This window comes from Myodes glareolus, chromosome 9 (assembly GCF_982192425.1).
Source record: "Myodes glareolus chromosome 9, mMyoGla1.1, whole genome shotgun sequence".
Classification (NCBI taxonomy): Eukaryota; Metazoa; Chordata; class Mammalia; order Rodentia; family Cricetidae; genus Myodes; species Myodes glareolus.
This window is the reverse complement of record NC_142034.1, coordinates 45,264,233-45,277,120: the sequence shown is the minus strand read 5'-3', so window position 1 is coordinate 45,277,120 and position 12,888 is coordinate 45,264,233. Positions and strand designations below refer to the sequence as shown.

The 12,888-nt window shown below is 46.8% G+C and overlaps 1 pseudogene; it reads left to right on the top strand.

Moving 5' to 3' along the window:
- Positions 1-3,404: 3,404 nt before the first annotated feature.
- LOC146893114 (phosphatidylethanolamine-binding protein 1-like) lies at positions 3,405-4,125 on the top strand (annotated as a pseudogene).
- The last annotated feature ends 8,763 nt before the right edge of the window (positions 4,126-12,888 follow it).

Here is a 12,888-nt window from a genome sequence, read left to right as displayed (position 1 = left end):
GCATACAGATAGAGCACTTGTATACATTAAATAAGTAAATCTAAAAAACAAAGGAGCATGAGCTCTGATAGGGCTGCTTGTATTTTAACTTAAATTTTAGTTCTGTTGTTGGTAAATAACTTAATCTTCCCAGGCTAATTTATTGCTCTTTGTGAGGGGGTTATTTGTTTGGAGACAGGGTCTCATGTAGTCCAGGCTGGTTTCAAACTTGCTACGTAATCAAGTCTTGCCTGAGCTCCAGTTCCTTCTGCCTTTACCTTCCGTCCTGGAATTGCAGGCGTATGCCACCATATCCAACAAGATTCTTTTTTAATTAATTTATTTATTATGTATATGGTGTTCTGCCTGCAGGCCAGAAGAGAACACCAGCTCTCATTACAGACAGTTGTGAGCTACCACGTGGGTGCTGGGGAATTGATCTTGGGACATTTGGAAGATCAGTCAGTGCTCTTAACCTCTGAGCCATCTCTCCAACCTATGTAAAAACAAGAATGGGGCTAGGGAGATGATTCAGTGCAAGCGTGGGGACCTGATTCAGATCCCCAGTGCTCACATTAAAAAATAGTGTAGCCAGCCGGATTATGGTGGTGCGCACACTTTTAATCCCAGCACTCGGGAGGCAGGTGGATCTATGTGAGTTCGAGGCCAGCCTGGTCTAAAAGAGCTAGTTCCAGGACAGGCTCCAAAACTACAGAGAAACCCTGTCTCGGAAAAACAAAAACAGAATTAAAAAAAAAAAAAAAAAAAAACTAGTGTAGCCATACATAGCTGTGCTAGAGTGTGGCAGAGATAGGATTGCTGGGGATTGGTGACAATCAGCCTAGCCAAAAAAGGTGAATTTCAGCTTCAGTGAGAACTCTCAAAGGGCAGAGCAGTAGACTCGGGAAGGTGCTTGCTGAGCATGCACAGTGCTTGGGTTCAAGCTCCAGCACCCTTAGTAATGGCGTAGCCTGTGGTCTCAGCACTCAGGGTGGAGGTAAGATCAGGAGGTCTGGGTCATTCTCAGCATTGTAGGAAATTGAGGCCAATCTGGGATAAATGAGACCCTGTCTGGAAAGGGAAGGAGGAAGAAGGAAGGGGATAGAGTAATTGCCTAGCACAAAGCACTAGATTAAATTCCCAACCATTCTAGCAAAGAAAAGGGGGGCATGTAAAAATGAGCACTTAGAAATCAGTAATAACCTAATAGCATACTTTTTTGGTCTTTTAAAAAAGGGTCTCATGTAAACTAACTGGGTAGGTACATGCCTTTAAATACCAGCACACAGGAGGCAGAGGCAGGTGGATCTCTATAGGGTCAAAACCAACCTGGCTCTACAAGAGCTAGTTCCAGGACAGGCTCCAAAGCTACAGAGAAATCCTGTCTCAAAAAAAAAAAAAAAAAAAAAAGAAAAGAAAAAAGACTTCATGTAACTCCTAAAACACAACCCTCCCTAGCATTCAGAAAGTGGATTATTGAGTTTTTGGTTTTTTTTTTAAACCAATAAAGAAGATAAAAAATAATTCATTAGAAAAATACACACAAATAACAGGCATATTTGGGTAAATGCTTTTTCACTCTTAATATATATATATATATTCTACATACAAATAAATAAATAAAAGCAAATGACAGGCATGGGAACACACAGAATGTCTAATAGATAAATGAAAATGTATGTGGCAGATTATAGTTTCTAAAGATAGTGGCAACAGTATCATCCATCCCACATGTTCCTCTTACAGTGTGACTGACATTTTTCCAACTAAAGGCAGAGCCCCTGCCTCCTTCCCTTCAAACTGGGTGGGTAGTTCTCACTATTGGTCACGATATGGCAGAAGAGATGCCCTGAGACTGTCATAAAAGATGGCTATGCCAAACATACATAATTTCTGGTTTATTTACTAGAATATTCTCTTCTGTTTGTTTCTATTTTATTTTGTTGGGATGGTCTCAAGTAGTCCAGGATGACCTTGAATTCTTGTTACCAAGGCTGCCTTGAACTTCTTACTGATCCTCTTGCCTTTCCCTCCACAGTTCTGGGAACAGAGCTGGATGCCACCAAGACCAGCCTGAAATATTCGTCTTTAAGTCAATGTGACAGTAGCATTGTCTTAAGGTCCTTGTCCTATGACAAAGTCTACCTACAGAGACCACAAGGATAGGCTTTGAGCTCCCTTAAGAGAAGGAGCTACCTGGCCAGGCTCCAGCTGCTCCAGATGAGAGACACCAAAACCAAACTGCCCAGCTAAACTCTTAAAATACAGACCCAGAATTCAAGAGAGATCATTCAGATCTGTTCACTGTTTATACTTTTACTTTGAAGGGTTGAGGAGACAGCTTAGTGGTGGAGCTTTTGCCAAGAATGCCAAGATTTAAAGTTCAATTTCTAGCTAGCGACGGAGAGAAAACCTAGCCAGCCATGGTAGCATAGGCCAGAATCCTAGCACTTGGGATGTAGAGGCAGAAGAATCGGGAGCTCAAGGCCACCCTAGATATGTCAGAAAGAAGGGATGGGGCCATAGCTCAGTGGTAGAATGCTTTGCTTAGCATGCACAAAACCCCACATTCCCTCCCCTACCACAGGAAGACAGAAAGAAATACATAGAGGAACAAACATCCCAAGCCCTCTGGAGGAAGTGAAGCAGGAAGAGCAGGAGTCCCACCAGTCTCTAGCACATGAGGCACTGTCTCAAAGAAACAGGAATGGCCAGGTGGTGGTGGCACACACCTTTAACCCCAGCATCCAGGAGGACAAGGCAGGTGGATCTCTGTGAGTCTGAGGCCAGCTTGGTCTACAGAGTGAGTTCCAGAACAGCAAAGGCTACCAGAAAAATGCAGCACCCCCCCCCAAAAAAAAGAATATAAGGTAAAGAGAGACAGAAATGGAGAATAGCTATATAATCACTTTACAAATCTACTTGATGGACTCACTAGTATCTACTAGTATAGCTGTGTGTGTCCTGTATTCCAACCATTCCACACCTAACAAAAATATGCATATATGTAGGTACAATAATATTCATACCAGTACTGTGAATAAGGATGCTTAAAATCAGTCAGGCAGTGGTGGCTCACACATTTAATCCCAGCACTCAGGAGGCAAAGCAGGTAGATCTCTTGAGTTTGAAGCCAGCCTGGTCTACAGAATGAGTTCCAAGACAGTCAGGCTACACAGAAAGACCCTGTCTCAAAAAAAAAATTATATATATTTTACATACACATACATACATACAGAATGCCTAAATTTAAACTATCTTAGTGTTAAACATAAAAATGAAAACATGTTGAGTGGGTAGTGGCACATATCTTTAATCCCAGCACTCAGGAGGCAGAGGCAGAGGCAGGCAGATCTCTGAGTTCAAGGCCAGCCTGGTCTACAAGTGATTTCCAGGACAGCCAGGACTACAAACCCTGTCGGCACTCGGGACTTAGCACAGGAGTCCTTGTCCTCATTGCCGCCATGCCTGCCAACGCCAACATCAGTCCGGGCCGCTGAGCCTGCAGGAAGTGGACGAGTGTCCCCAGCGGGTCACCTACACTGGGGTGGAGGTGGACGACCTGGGCAAAGTGCTGACGCCCACCCAGGTTCAGAATAGGCCCAGCAGCATTTCATGGGATGGCCTTGACCCAGGGAAACTCTACACCTGGTCCTCACCAACCTGGATGCTACCAGCAGGAAGGACCCCAAATTCAGGGAGTGGCACCATTTCCTGTTGGTCAACCTGAAGGGCAACGACATCAGCAGTGGCAAGGTCCTCTCAGATTATGTGGGCTCTGGGCCTCCCAGTGGCAGAGGCCTCCACCGCTCTGTCTGGCTGGTATATGAACAGGACAAGCCACTGAGCTGTGATGAGCCCATTCTCAGCAACAGGTCAGGAGATCATCGCGGCAAGTTCAAGGTGGCGGCCTTCTGCAAGAAGTAGCACCTGGGAGCCCCAGTGGTGGGCACATGTTACCAGGCAGAATGGGACGACTACGTGCCCAAGCCGTATGAGCAGCTCTCTGGGAAACAGAGGAGCCGTGGAGGCCAGCCGTCCTGGGGACCCACACAGTATTGTCAAGTTGTACAAAGCATGCTGCTTCTCCTCCTTCCTTCCTACCCCTCGCAGGGAGTCCCGAGCTGTGCTAGGACAGGGGTGTAGGGTGACTTCCTGCTGCCTATTCTTATGATTCTAATAATCGTATGCAGGTTTATGTTTGCTGGAATTTAGGCTCCATCTACGAGGTGTTTGGTGTTCTGATGGAATCCTTGTATTGCTAATTTAAGATTTGCAGCTCTGAAAAGACACTCTGCTCCATGTGAGGTGAGGGCTAGTGTTGTCTGTACGTGGTTTGACAAGGACTCGCCCAGAATCAGGCACAGTGGCATCATCTGAGATGTGTTTTTAGAGTTCTGTCCCCCTGAGACAACTCAAGGCTTCCAGCTCAGCTGGGGCAGGCGGCTGCACAGGTGTTGCTGTTCTGTAACTCTAAGGAACAGGGCTACTGTGCTGAGGCCCCAGAGAGAGGGCTAAGTCTTGCTTCTCAGTAGTGTGAGCACAAGTCCTTGGAGTTGCTAGGTGTTAATCTTGTCTGTACATCATCAAATAAAAATAAAGGCATTGGATTTAGGCAAAAACAAAATAAAACAAACAAACAAACAAAAAAATCCCTGTCTCGGAAAACAAAAACAAAAATGGAAACATGTAGCCAATCAGTAGTGGTGCATATCTTTGCCCCAGTACTCAGGAGGCAGAGACAAGCAGGGATCTCTGGGTTCAAGGTCAGCCTGGTCTACAGAGTGAGTTCCAGGACAGTCAGGGCTACACAGAGAAACCCTGTCTTAAAAACAAACAAGCAAATGAACTGCCGGCCAAGCCTGGTGGTGCATACCTGTAATCCCCATACTTTGCAGAAATGATGACCAAGGAGTTCTAGGTCATGTTCGGCTACATAGAAAGTTCAAGTCCATCCTTGGGAACCTATCTCAAAAAAGAAAAAGGAAAAAGGTGAAAGAAAGTGAGAGAAAAAGGGAGAAAGGAAGGGAGAGAGGAAAGGAAATAAAGGAAGAAAGGAGGGAAGGAAGGAAAGGAAGAAAGGAGGGAAGGAAGGAAAGGAAGGATGGAAGGAAAGGGAGGGAGGGAGGAAAGAAAGGGAGGACATCGGCGGGTGTGACTCAGTGGGTAGAGCGCTAGCTGTGCAATGCGGGCTGAGCTTGAATCCCCAGCACCCACATAAAAGTCGGTGTGAGCACACATGCCTGAAACCCAGCGAGGGGAGAACGGTGAAGGGGGATTCCTGGGTCTTTTTGGCCTTCCCAGTTATAAGAGAGAACCTGTCTCAAGGGACTAAGGCAGACAGTGATAGAGGAGGACACCCAATGTCTTTCCCTGGCATACACACAAACACACATGCACACATAGTTCAAAATAATTTTTCTTGAAGTGGGGTTTCACTATCACTCTGGCTGGACTAGAACTCACTATGTAGACTGGGATGTCTGCAGAGATCTGCCCACCTCTGCCTCCCAATCACTAGGATTAAAAGTGTGCATCACAGCAGCGTGCCTTTTATCCTAGCACTTGGGAGGCAGGGGCAGAGGCAGGCAGTTCTCTGAGTTCAAGACCAGCCTGGTTACAGAGTGAGTTCCAGGACAGCCAGGGCTACACAGAGAAACCCTGTCTGGAAAAAAAAAAAGTATGTGTCCCTGGACAGTGGAGTGCTAGCGCACACCTTTAATCCCAGCACTCAGGAGGCAGAGGCAGGCAGATCTCTGTGAGTCCAAGGCCAGCCTGGTCTACAAGAGCTAGTTCCAGGACAGACTCCAAAGCTACAGAAAAACCTTGTCTCAAAAAAACAAAAACAAAATAAAATAACATAAAGTATAATAAAAAAATTTAAAAAGCTCATAAACTAATTTTTAAAAACAACTATGAAAAACAGAAAGAAAACTTAAAAACTAATGTTTTGTTTGTCATTTTGGATTTTTAAGACAGGGTTTCTCGAGCTGGGCTGTGGTGGCACATGACTTTAATCCCAGCACTCGGGAGGCAGAGGCAGGTGGATTTCTGTGAGTTCGAGGCCAGCCTGGTCTACAGAGCTAGTTCCAGGACAGGCACCAAAGCTACAGAGAAACATCTAAAAAAAAATAAAAAATAAAAAAAAAACAACAACAAAGACAGGGTTTCTCAGTGTAGCCCTGGCCATTCTGGATCAGGCTGGCCTCAGGATCAAAGGTGTGTACTCTGGCTCTAATTAAATGTTTTATTCCTTTAATCTCTAGTTAATCCTGTGAAAAAAGACTACTACTGCCCTTGTCTAGCAGACTGAGGAAACTGAGCCCCATGAAAGGGAAGACTTGTCCTGGGTGATGCAGTAGGCTATGCTCCAGACCCAGGAGGACCTGAGCCCAGACTCCCAGACTTGAAGCATATGTATTTTAGGTCTGTGTGCTAGGTCTGCATTGACCAATTGGTCCAGATTGGTCAAAACCAGTGACTATCCAGGGAAAACAACTATAGTAGTCTAGAAAAGGGGTGAACAAGGAGACAGAGCCCCAGTGAAGAAGGGATGATCCGGGGTGGGACCAATAGACTCCCAAAGTGGAGAAAGCAGGACCAAAACTCCCAGAGTGTATACTCTAAGAGTATACTTTGTGCTTTCATGCACTTGTGAAGGGCAGGAAAGGGTTCTGGATGCAGACAGAGCTCAAAGATGGCTCCCAGATGCTGCTGTCCCTCCTTCCTGGTGCACCTGACTCCAAGAGCTTGTATGAAGCATGGGACCCACCGGGCTCCAAGCCTGAGGGCATGGTACAGAGAGGGTTAAGGGACCAGGAATCCTTGTGTCTGGGGTGGATGAGAACCTCATCAGGAGCCTCATCTGGCCTGATAATACACACTGCCTATCTCTTCTACAGCAGCTGTGAGGCGTGCAAATTGTCCTAGCAAGAAGTGGGGGGGGGGGGGTTAGAGCCTCCTAGCTGATGGCAGGAAGGGTTTGCTTCCAAAAACAGGGACTCACAGGCTCTCTGGGGAACTTTCTATACCAAATCATACCTTCAGGGCTGTGACTAATGACTAGGGAGGCTGTGGCCTCAGCATAAATAGACATGGTGGTCCCTACTGATCCTGAGGACAAGCTCTTATAGCTGATGAACAGGCATAAGGAGGTGTTCATGGCATCGGAGTGAACACAGGTGTCCATGGCTACAAGCCTCACTGGAGATGAATAAGGAAAGACCATTGCAAAGCCAGAGGAAAGAAGCCTAGTTTGGGTGAGTGCCACTGAACACAAGCTAGGCTGTAGGGGAGAAACATCCGTCTTTATGATCTCATTGAACCTCACAAAAAATATAGAAAAGAAGGCACTTTGAAGTTTCTGATGAAGAAGTCCAAACTTCAAGATCATGGACAGGGGCCAGAGCCACCTAGCAGGTATCAGTAAAGCATGACAAATTCAAAGTCCTGCTGTCCCTTCTGGCTCTATGTCTTTCATGGACAGTGATCTAAAAGCAAGCAAGAACTCTAAGGCCCACTTCCTGTCCATGCAAGCTGAAAGCTCTGCTTCAAGTCATGGACAGTCTGTGATCTCAGGGCAGCCAAACGACATGACAGATGGCTCACAGGCTGCAGAAAATCCAGAAAAAGGTAGAGTATTGCTGGGTGTGAGCTGGCCACCAGCAGCACGAGGAGGCTTACAAGGTCTGAGATTTGAGTATGGTGGCACACACCTGTAATTCTAGAACTTGAGAGAAGAAAGGAAGGAAGATCAAGAGTTTAAAGTCATCCTTAGCTATATAAGAAGTTCAAGAGTAGCCGAGCTTACATGAGATCATGTCTCAAAAGGAAAAAAAGAAGAAGGAGAAGGAGGAGGAGGAGGAGGAGGAGGAGGAGGAGGAGGAGGAGGAGGAGGAGGAAGAGAAGAGAAGAGAAGAAGAAGAAGAAGAAGAAGAAGAAGAAGAAGAAGAAGAAGAAGAAGAAGAAGAAGAAGAAGAAGAAGAGGAGAAGGAGGAGGAGGAGGAGGAGGAGGAGGAGGAGGAGGAGGAGAAAAAAAAGATGGAGGCAGGAAGATCCCTCCCGAGTTGGAGATCAGTTCAACCTCTTGTACAGCATGAGACCACTCTGGGCTACTCAAAGCAAAATACACACACACACACACACACACACACACACACACACACACACACACAACTTTTCAAGGAAAGGGAGGAAGGAAGAAAAGGGTTTGGGGCTGGGTGTAGAGCTCAGTTGTAGAGTGATTCCCTACCATGTGGCAGGGATCCGGTGGGTAGGTAGAGTCTGTGGAAATGGAATTGGAGATAGGCAGGAACTCAGTATCCTTCGGGGCTTTTCCACACAACCTTCCCCTGAATCTTCCCAAGGAAAGTGAGGGTGCTATTAGCATCACCCTTGTTTTGCAGGCAAGGAGACTGCAGCACAGAGAGACGAATTAAGCAATCTACACACAGTCGATCCCATTACTGGTAACTGGTAAAACAGGTCTGATTCTCTTGCCCCTGAAACTTAAATGGCCCCACAGAATCACATGAGACCCACCGAATTCTCAGGACGCATGTGCAGTCTTGGAGAGCAGAGTCCCGTATCTTTAACTGATTTACTGTGATGCACAGCTGAGTGCTACCTCCTCAGTTTTTCTATTATGATGTTGGTGGTGTGCAGTCACCTTTGAAGAAAGCCATGTCTAAGACCCCATCCCCTGGAAGGCCTTCAGGAGCATCTGGGGACATTGTTCAACATGACACTTGCTTATGGAGACAAATGGGAACACATTAAAGACATGAGAAGACTCGGGACAGTGTCCCAGAGATGGCATCTGTTCGGTGTTCCTGGAATATGGCCTGTGGAGGGTCCTGGACCACAGAAGTAAATCCAGCATCAGCCCATACGGAGCAGTTGTGAATACCCAGGCATCTTATGACTCTGAAATAGGTGCTGAGGACAACAGGAAGGACAGAACCAAAGCATGGGCACAGGAGAGAAATGCCAGGGTGTTGGAAGTGTCACAGAGCAGTCAAGATGGATATAAGATAGGATAAACAGGCACTTTTGTCTGTCACGTGGACAGGTGCCCTACCTGAGGCCAGAAGAGGGAATCAGATCCCTGGAACTGGAGTTAGGATGGTTGTGAGCTGCTGGATGTGGTGCTGGACCATTTCTCCAGGCCCTGCTCTCTTCCATCTTTTTCATTATTTCCTTGTTCATGCTAAAGATTGAACACAGGGCCTCCTGCATAGCACACACATGTTCTGCCATCGCGCTATACCACAGCCCCTCAGATGTCTCTTTTCAATTTGCTAGTTCCCAGAGCCACACCAGGCTCTTATTTTACTCCCTTATGTCTAAAACACAGCAGGAAAGCCAGACATGGCAGCTCATACATACTGAGTATGTAATCCCACATACTCAAGAGCCTGAGGCTAAAGACTTGTCACAAATCTGAGGACAACCTGGGCCACAGGGAGAAATACTGTCTTAACAACAGCAACAATAAAATAAGATGAAACAAGGCTGGGTATGTTGGCTCACGCCTGTAGTCCCAGCATAGGTTCGGTGGCTCACGCCTGTAGTCCCAGCATAGGTTCGGTGGCTCACGCCTGTAGTCCCAGCATAGGTATGGTGGCTCATGCCTGTAGTCCCAGCATAGGTACGGTGGCTCATGCCTCCAGAGTGCTGGGATTAAAGGCGTGCACCACCACTACTAGGCTTGGCTAGCCCTGAATTTTAAGCACTCCATACACCACCAAAATTTGCTCCAATTTCATGATTTGAAAGGATTCTGGCAGATTTGATAAGGCTTTTGTTTGTCTGTAGATTTTTAAAACTGTTTTTAATTATGTATATGTGAGCATGTCGCTGTATACTTATGGGCACATGTGGGTATATGTGTTCAAGAAGCCAAAGGTATTTGGTTCCCCTGGAGGGGCAGGTAGCTATAACCCACCTAACATGATTATTAGCAACTGAACTGGGGTCCTCCTCTGCAAGAGTAGCTCACGCTCTTAACTGCTAAGACTTTCCAGCCCCAGATTTGACAGTTCTTAATTTCATTCACTCTATTTATTTTGGTTTTAGATTTTTTTAAAAGATTTATTAATTTATTATGTATACCATGTTCTGTCTGCATGTATGCCCGCACGCCAGAGGAGGGCACCAGATCTCATTACAGATGGTTGTGAGCCACTATATGGTTGCTGGGAATTGAACTCAGGACCTCTGAAAAAGCAGCCAGTGCTCTTAACCACTGAGCCATCTCTCCAGCCCTTGGTTTTGGATTTTTGTTGTTGAGACAGTCTCATGTAGCATAGGCTGGCCTGGAATTCCTACCTTCTCCTGCCTCCACCTTGCAAGTGCTGGGATAACAGGCATGTTCCACCATGCCTAACTGATGTGTTTATTTTGAATGCAACAGATAGAACTTTAGGCCTGGCACATACATGCCACTATACTCCCTCACTCAGCTATACCCAAGACCATAATCCAAGGACTTCAGTTATGCTGGTTCCTTTGGACAGGGTCTTGTTAGACAGTCATGGTTGGTCTAGAAACAGTTATGTATCCCACTCTGACTTTGAACTTGCGGCAGACTGCCAATTCAGCATTCCTACTGCTGGAACACAGGCATATGCCACCATGCTTGGCTTGTATTTTTAGCCCACTCTGGTTTCAAACTGGCTGTGTAGCTGAGGATAACTTTGAGCTTCTGATCCTCCTGCCTCCACCTCTCAAGTGCTGGAGCAACAAACCTGCACTACCGCGCCTAGCTTAGTCTAAACAAGAGTAAAGAGTTTAAGGCTGCAGGGGCAGGGATTAGAGCTAGACGTGAGGAGAGCGGCCTAGACTGGCTCACAGCAGCCTCAGGGAGGACACCAAGCTTCAGATGGAAGCAAAGCTGGTAGAATGAGGACAGCCCAAGAACTCACATGGCATTTCCCTGCTCTATGCTTAGCAGTTATTACATGGCTTCCAGAAGGGGAAAGAGATCCCATTCCAGTTCCCTGTGGGGAGTCAGGGAGGCAGAGAAATGGAGGAGCAGGCAGCAGAGCAGACGTGGGTGGGGAAAGTGGCTCCAGGTCCTGCTCTGGCCCCTGCAGGCATGATAAGCAGGTGCTAGGCCCCGACCCTGATAGTGTGGTCAGCTTATCAGGGAGCCCAGGCTATCTCACCTAGGCACAGACTCTCTTCTAGTTCCACACCCTGAGCACAGAAGCCCCCACCCATAGTCAGAGGCTGCAGCCGCAGAATCTCTGGCTGGCAGAGATAGCTGTCTTCTCCTTCCAGGACTCCTAGCAGCTCTCTAATTCACCCTGGGACTGGGCCTCAGCACTGTTGCGGGGACATGAAGCTTGGTCCTGATGTAGGAAGCCTTCACTCTGTAAAGAAGCTTAGCTGTCTGCCTGTCCTAGCATAGAGGTGCCCTTGGGAGGGAGGGGGTCACAGGGAGGCAGGAGTCAAGGTGTCTAGAGCACCAGTGGTGACATTTTCTCACCTATGCATTTCTCATTAGACCTCACAGCGTGCTGGAGCACGCAGCAGCAAGAACACAGAGAAGAGCAACTTGCCACCAGCCACACAGCTGGTGAGACAAAGGAGCGGAGGGAACAGACTGCAGCAGCCCAGTGGGCTGGTCCCGGTTTACATTTGGGGAAATGGAGGCTGATTTAGGTCCTAAGTTATGGAGCCAGATGCAGTGAGCTGTGACTGTCACTCAGGGCCTGTCACTGCTAAAGTTGGGCAATCTCAGTGGGTCCCAAGTGTTTTCAAGAATATTCCTTGAGGGGGGGGGGCTGGAGAGATGGCTCAGAGGTTAAGAGCACTGGCTGCTCTTCCAGAGGTCCCGAGTTCAATTCAGCAACCACATGGTGGCTCACAACCATCTGTAATGAGACCTGGTGCCTTCCTTGCCAGCAGTACACTGTATGCTTAATAAACAATTTTTTTTTTTAAAAAAAAAAGAAGAATATTCCACGGGAGCCAGGGATGGCGGTGGATGCCTGCCTATAATTCAGCTGGTAAAAGCAGGATAGGCAGGACCAAGTTACACAGGGAATCCCAGGACAGGCTCAGACACACAGGAAGGAAGGAGGGAAGGAAGGCAGGATTTCAGAAGTCTTCTCTGTGATCTTCTGTGGGAAGGAGTAGACTCGGGTACTAACTTATTTGAACTCCTGTGGCTAACATCTGGGCCTGAAGCAAAGGCCTGTAATTCCAGTTACTTGGGAGGCTGAGGCAGGATTGAAAAAGGCCTCCCTGAACTATACAGTGAGCTTAAATGTCAGTATAGGCAACTCAAAATAGAAAGTAAAAAGAGGGGTAGAGGATTGGAAACGTAGTTCAGTTGTTACAGTGCTTGCCTTGTGGACGTAAGGTTCTGGGTTCATTTCTCAGCACTGAATAAACCTGGCATAGTGATGAACGCCTGTAGCCCTTACACTAATTAGAGACACAAGACTCAGAAGTTCAACGTCATCCTCAGTTACAAATGGGATTTAAGGCCACATGAGACTATATTTCAATAAGAGCGAGGTATGCCTTTAACCCAAACACTCAGGAGACAGAGCTGGCGTATCTCTGAGTTTCAGGGTCAGCCTGGTCTATACAGAATTTCAAGCCAGTCAGAACAACATATCGAGACCCTGCCTCAAAAAACAAACAGGAGATGGGTGTAGTGGTGTATTCCTTTAATCCCAGCACCCTAGGAGGGAAAGGTAGGTGGATCTCTGTGAGCTTATGACCAGCCTGGTCTACATAGTTATAGTAGTGAGTTGCAGGCCAGCCAGGGCTCCACGTAAGACCCTGTCTCAAAACAAACAAAAGAACAATAACAAGAAAAGTGTTGCCATCCATACCTACATAAGACTGTGTCTAAAAAATTAAAATAAATAAAAAATGACTAGGCAGAGGTGT